Genomic DNA, 7,246 nt, shown 5'->3' with positions numbered 1-7,246 from the left:
TGGGAAGAGTGAGTTGTAAGTAGTGCCGGCCCCAGCCCCAGAAAGCCTTGTGATCTATGCAGATGGTCTTGTACTTGGTCCCTGTAGCCATGTGGAGCCAGTGGAGGGATTTCAGTGCCGGAGAGATGAGGCCCCTGGGCTTGAGGCCAAGGATAAGTCTTGCAGTTCTGTTTTGGATGGGTTGTAAAGGTCTGAGTGTAGAATGAAGGAGATTGAGAAAGAGACTGTTACAGTAGTCAAGTCTGGAGAGAACCAGAGCTCTAGAGACAGTGAATTTCTGGGGGAAAGTGAGAAAAGGTAGGATACCTCGGAGGAGGTGCAGCTGGTAGTTAGGTGTTTTGGAAATATCTGAGATGTGTGAGGCGGACAGCGTGGAATCGAAGATGACTGATGGATTGTTTGCCTCCCTGGTGGGTGAGGGTGCAGGGCCAAGGGAGGTTGGCCGGAGTGAGAGTGGGAAAACGGGAGCAGGAGTCCCAATGAGAACAATCTCTGTCTTACTGGCATTAAGACAGAAGTCATTTGCTGCACACCAGGACTGAATTGCAGACAGACAGTCATGAATGCCTCTGGATGTTCTGAAGCCAGACTGATGATTGATATGATATGATATGATATGATAGTTTATTTATATGTGGAGACAACCAATAGATTTGGTGTGGGGAGTAAGCTGAGAGATAGCCAACTTCTCTAGTAGTCTGCCCAGGAAAGGAGTGATAGAAATCAGGCGATAGTTTGCTGGGATAGAAGGGTCGGCAGAATTATTTTTGAGTAGTGGGTGCACCAGAGAGTGTTTGAGAGAGGAGGGGAAAACTACAGAGGTCGAAGTAGAGGTTGCAGAGGTCTGCCAAGGCTGAAGCTAGAGTGGCAATGTTGTTGTTGATAATTTTGGAGGTGCATGGATCCACCTGTTTGGAAGAGGCTTTCATAGACCGGACTAGCCTAGTGACCTCCTTAGGTCTGACAGTGGTAAAAGTGGGAAAAGAGAGAGGGGAGGAGAATGAGAGCCCGAAGAGGGCTCAGAGAATGTTGGTGCAGGTGTGGGTGAAGGCGCGAAAGAGGAAAGGATGTCCAAGCTTTTGTTGGTGAAATGTGTTGCCAGGGCCGAGCAGACGAACTGGGTGGGTGCAGTAGAAGATGAGGCTGCAGAAGGATTGGCCAATTCCTTCCAGACTTTGTAAAGTGTGGCCGTGTTGTTGGATGCCGCTGAGATGCAGGCTTGAATATGTATTCTTTTTTTGGACCCAATGCAGAGTCTATATTGCCTTTGAAGAAGTCGACCGGTCAGTTTATCAGAGGATGCACCTGAGGCCGCCCATTTCCGTTCTGCTGCTCTATACTTGCGTTTGAGAGCAGCCAGATCAGACTCATAACAAGAATGGCACATTTTGGGAGGCTTCATATGTACGCTAATGAAAGGGGCAAGGATGTCAAGAGTGTTGGAAATGGAGAGAGGAACGTTAGAGGGGGCTGTGGCAGGGTGGGAGCCAGGCGCAAGTGTAGGGGGCAGAGAGTAGGAGGATGCAAAGGCAGCCACTGTCACTCTTTTCATGGGATGGCTGTCCTTGAAGACGGGAGGCAGTGTGGAGGGTGCCAATGCTAGAGGGGGTGAGAGCATAAGGTGGGTAGAGAGAAGAGAGTGATCGGTCAAGGAGAGTGCCGCAGTAAGAGGAGTAGAGAGAGGGACGTCAGTGGAGATCAGAGCATCCAAGGTGTGGCCTGCAGTGTGAGACGGCCCAGAAGGTAGAATGGATAGAGAGCGTCACAGAGTTTGCGGAAAGGTCCTGAAGAGTCTGTGGAGTCAAGATGGATGTTTAGATCCCCTAGCAGGAGGAGTAGTGTGGAGGTGGAGAAGAGAGAAGCGGCTAGGTCAGCCCATTCTGAGAGGAAGAAGGTGGACTGGCCTGGAGGCCCATAGGAGGTGGCCACAGTAAGAGAGGAGACAGGAGAGAGAGTGAGCCTGCAGACCAGGCATTCAAAGAAGGAGTAGGCCTGACTGGGAATGATGGACACAGGGATCTACTCTGGTAGATCAGGGCTACTCCACCGCCTGCTCTATTAGTCCTGGGCTCTGAGAGGATCTTGTAGCATTCAGGGAGAATAGTGTCAAAACTCGTGACATAGCTGTCCTTAAACCATGTCTCAGTGAGGGCAAGAACATCAAGATCCAAGAGTTCATGGAGGTGACGAATGTCAGAGGAGTGCTTGACAGTAGAGCAAGAGTTAAGAGTAGCAACAAGGAGGAGATTTCCACTTTTGAGAGGCTTACCGGGGGCGGCACATGGGACAGTGGTCCCACCCGCAAGTGGCAAGAGTGCCTGAGAGTTGGAAACAGAAGAAGATAGGGAGCCAGGAGAAGGTAGAGAGCCAGGAAACAAGGATGGTATGTGGCCGTAGTGTAAGTGAAGGTGAGTGCAGAAGGAGGCAAGGGTGCCATTGAAAAAGAGGGTGGAAAGTTGATAAGGCGCAGGAGTATCCAAGGAGTATGTTGGGTTGGGGACCCTGTCCGAGGACGGTACCATTTAGATAGACATTAATGATGACACTGGAGGAGGAGAAGGCAGCAAGAAGGACCTCCAAACGGGTGCCACCATTGATGTGTGAGCAGGAGTAGGGAGAGAGCAGAGCGACTATGTGAAGGGACCATAGGCCGGGTGAAGGGATTACAAAGAGGATGTCAGTAAGGGTTTTTCTGGCATAGGTGTCAGCAATAGGTAGGCTGACCTTCAGGGAAGTAGAAAGAATGTCCCCTGGTATTCAGTCAATCCGGAAGGCAAGGTTGTGTTACACCGCCTCCATATGATCATGTTGGTTAGGAGGGGTAAAGGGATGACTAGACTGGCCAGGTAACGTACAGAAAACAGACAGGGCCTAAGATATGGGCCCTTGATTGGCTGGGCCGGCTCCCATCTCCTAGTTCAGGCAATGGGTTAAAATCGAGCAGGCAGCCAATCGGGGGGACAAATGCTCAGGCCAAGATGGTGACTGCAGGCCCTAATTGCGGGTGGCCATCAAGGCTACAATTTCAAGCAACATCAGTTTCAAAAGCAAGAGCAAAAGTTTGTTTAAATTCCAAAGCAGCTGCAGATCTGATGTAGGGCAGATTAATATAGCCCCTTTACCTCAAAGTGCAAGCACCTCTGGCTCCCGGCCTTATGTAATTATTTGTTTATTTATTTATTGTTTGCTTGTTAGGCGCTATAAGAATATACTGTTTCTAAGCGCCCACAGGGCAGGGAGGGAGGGAGGGAAGGTACATTACTACATAATATTCAGAGCTGAGAGGAAGAGGGACGAACCTACTATACCTTGTGGGTATTCAGAATGTGCAAGTGCAGAAAGGAAGAGGGGGTAAGTGCTGGGGAGTCGGAGTTCATGGGAGAGCGATAGAGGAAGTGCTAGGAATGTTGAGTGCTACGTGGCCAGAGCCACGGGAGGTGTAAGTGCGAGTTTCCAGAGCGGAGGGTGTGCAGATGCAAAGTGCTGTGGATAGACAGGAGCTGGGAGTAATCAGTGAGGGAGGTCAAGACCCCGAAGATGCATAAGGGCCAAGGACACTGATTCAGCAACAGTGGGACTAGCAGAAGAGAGAACGTGGGAAGGAGGAGGAAAAGAGGAAATTCTTAAGGAGCATCTGGAATTTGAGAATATCCTGCTCAAGGCACAGGTGGAGGGGGAGGCTGTTCCAAAGGAGGGAACCCGCAGAGGAAAGTAAGCAACCCCCTACCATCTTTTTAGCAAAACGCTTTACACACAAAGAGTTGGTGCTAGAGGAGCGAAGAGGTCTAGTCGGAGAGTATTTTGTGAGATAGATTTGAAGAGCAGCGCTCCAACAGGGCTTTCTCACTTGTCTGCTCTCCATGACATCTGCATGGTGCTGCTTACTGTTTCTGCCTCAAAGAGGCACATCCCTCCACTGCGTTACTCCACAGGTCTTCATCCCTCTTTCTCTTGCTTACACTTTGCACCAGTTTCCCAGGATCTTTATGTTTCTCCCTTCAACAAGATGGCATTATGCTTTGAAGTGAGGGCTGAGTCAAGGTAGAGTTCCAAAAGTGAGTTTATTCTTCAAGCAGGATTAATACACCACCAGCAGCAGAGTGGCCATCAAAGCAGTAGGCTCTTCCTGCAGTCACCACCTCTCTAATTTTTTCCATTCTAGAACACTCATTAGTACAACCTTCCCTACAGTGCTTCATTAATCCCTTGCATACTGGGATACTACACACTGCCCTCCTATTGTAACAAACTAAATCTTTAAATGTCTCAGGTCTATTAATTGATCTGTGTGGCCTGTCATCATTTCTCTGATCACTGTCTCTGCCACTGTTCTTGGAACCATTTTCTCTTCCTACATATCCATGTGTTCTTACAACATTCCTTGTCACCCTTGCCACACTGTTCATGTTCCAAACTCTACCATCTTATGTCCTTACAGAATTATGGAATACATCCAAGACTTTTCATGGAGAGGACCATTTCATGGGACTTTTCCTCGACGGGCCTGGCAATTTCACTCTAACATAATCTCCCTGTCCTATTTGAATATCTTTTATGGATTTCCTCTCATACCTCCATTTGTTCTTTAATTGCTTTCGTCTTATTTTCTCTCTCACTTACTGCACACTTTCCCACATCCATCTCGCTCTCCCCATCCATGGGGGACACAATTTGCGATTGGGCTGACTCCCCCTGCACATCTCAAATGGTCATACACCTTTGGTGGTATGTGAATAAAACCTGTGCGTGACCATCCTACTCATCAGATCCTCCTCCCAATCCTATCCATTCATCCAGGCCCATCTGACACAATCTTTGATAACTTTGTTAAATCGTTCAGTTACCCATTACTTTGGGGATGATACATTGAAGTGGGCTTGTGTTGAAAACTATTGCTTGTCAAGTACTCACACATCCCTTTCGACTTGAATGGTACACCATTGCCCATCACCAGCTCTGTCGGCTATCCTTCCCTACTAAAAACACCTTCCATAAAAGTGATAACATCTTTTGATGTGATGGACCTTGTAACTTTAACCTCCACCCATTTCGATAGACTATCTATCAGCACAATGCAGTATTTTTCTAAACCTTCACCACTAATGGGCCCCACTATGTCCATGCCCACTCTTTTCCAAGGTAACTGTGGGACACGCACAAGCAACATGGGACTTTCCCTTGGCACAAAACTGTTCTCACTCAGGGAGCACGGGACACAATCCCTCACTATTCTCTCCACTTCTTAGTCGCACCCTGCCCACCAAAATTCTGCTCTCAATGCCTGTGGGCTGTTTCATTTATTCTTTTTCTCAAATAATTGGGTGGAATCACCCTATCACCTCTCATTACATACCTCTCTCCACATGCAGCTCTTCACTCACTTTGCAGAGTCCTTCAAAATTGATACCCCAACTACCTCGTTCTTCATGTCTCCCCCATTTTTCAGAATCGCTTTTACTCTTTTGAGAATGTCATCCTCCTCACTACTCCTCTCCCACTCATTGTTTGTTATCATTTTCAGATCAACGTACACCACGCATTCTTTCTCATCCTTATACTCTCTTTCATCCTCTCCATCCACATCAATGCGGGATAAACAATGTGCCGGAATGTTCTTCTTTCCTGGTGGGTATTCGAGAGCAAATTGATAATCTTGTAGCGTAATCACCCATCTTCCTATGCGTGAAGACATACCCTCCAGACCGTTCTTGTGCAGCTTTTCTTTAAATGGTTTATGATCCATACGTAGGATGTAATCAGTTCCCCAAAGAAATGTTCTAAATTTCTCAATTTCCCATTTGACTGCGGGAAGTTCCTTCTCAATAGTAGAGTAGTTCACTTCAGCTCCTCCTCACAATCGCAATGCAAATGCAATGACAAATTCCTTATTGTCCCCCGCCTGTGTAAATACTGCCCCCAAACCAGTATTACTGGTGTCTGTTGATATGATCGATTTCCTATTTAATCTAAAGTCTTTAAGTGAAGGTGTATTTTCCAAAGCAGCTTTAATCGAAGCAAATTCTTGGGCACATTCCGAGCTCCATACAATTTGGGAGTAATTTGTTCAGAGTAACTTCATATTTACGATCATGCTTGCAAAGTTAAGAATCAATCTTGAGTAGTATTCTGCCATACCCAGGAACGTGCACAATGAATCCTTATTCTCTGGCTCAGATGGGTTTTTAATGTTAGTTGCAAGTTTCTTCCTTACCTTTACTCCATCTTCTGACACTGGCCCTCATTCCGAGTATGGTGGTAGTCATGGCACTATTTGCACCATGACTGCTTCCCATACCGGTACCGACTCCGTTTTGGCTCAATGGGGACTTACAGGTCCATTCCGATCTTGGAGGGACCGGTAACTCCCCATTTACCAAACCATTCCCCATTCCCATTTGAGCCCCCATAGGGCTCAATGCGAATGGGGAGGGCGCAAATAACGGGCCGGCATATGCCAAGCCCGTTATTTGCGCCCAGGTCCCGTAACGGGTCCCCTCCTTAACACCTGGTCAGACCAGGTGTTAAGAAAGGGACCCGCTAAGGGACCTTGTAGTAGGGCGGTAAGGGATTACCGGCACCGGTCCCCTTACCGGTGCCCTGTATCCCTCAGCGCCCTACTCGGAATGAGGCCCACTGTGTCAGAAATACTCAATCTTTGTTTGATTTATTTTGCATTTTTCTTTGCTCAACGTTAGTCCCCTCTTGACTAGCATCCTCATCACCCTATCCACCCTCTGATCATGTGTTTGTCGATCAGATCCAAAAACCAAGATATCATCCTGAAAACATATTATGCCCTCCATATCTTTAAAAATTTCGTACATAATTCTTTGGTATACTGAGGCAGCTAATACAAGACCGAGCAGCATTCTCACTAACTGATACAGTGTAACGCTCACCTGATTCTCGCAGAGGCGCCGGTCTTCAAAGGTGATGTGTAGCACCCGGTTGGCTCTTTGGGCTGGACCTCTGTGCACTGTATGCCTGACGTGTAGAGTAAGATGTCTGCAGATAGAAAATATGGGGTTAATGAACTGGGGTTATTGGGGTGTCCCTATCTCTTTCCTCTTCTCCTCTCCTGTAGACCCCCAAAGGTTAACGCTCTCACCTTAGGTAAGTGAATGCCGAGCTCTCCATCTGCCTCGGGGCAGGGTGCTGTAACCAGTTTCTTCACTGGATAGGTAGCGCAGGCCTCTTGACTTCAGAGGACTGCTGTCCGTCGTTTACTGCACGAACGGTAAGTTTC

Source organism: Ambystoma mexicanum, chromosome 5p, assembly GCF_040938575.1.
Source record: "Ambystoma mexicanum isolate Mex_15411 chromosome 5p, UKY_AmexF1_1, whole genome shotgun sequence".
Classification (NCBI taxonomy): Eukaryota; Metazoa; Chordata; class Amphibia; order Caudata; family Ambystomatidae; genus Ambystoma; species Ambystoma mexicanum.
This window is presented reverse-complemented; position numbering follows the sequence as displayed.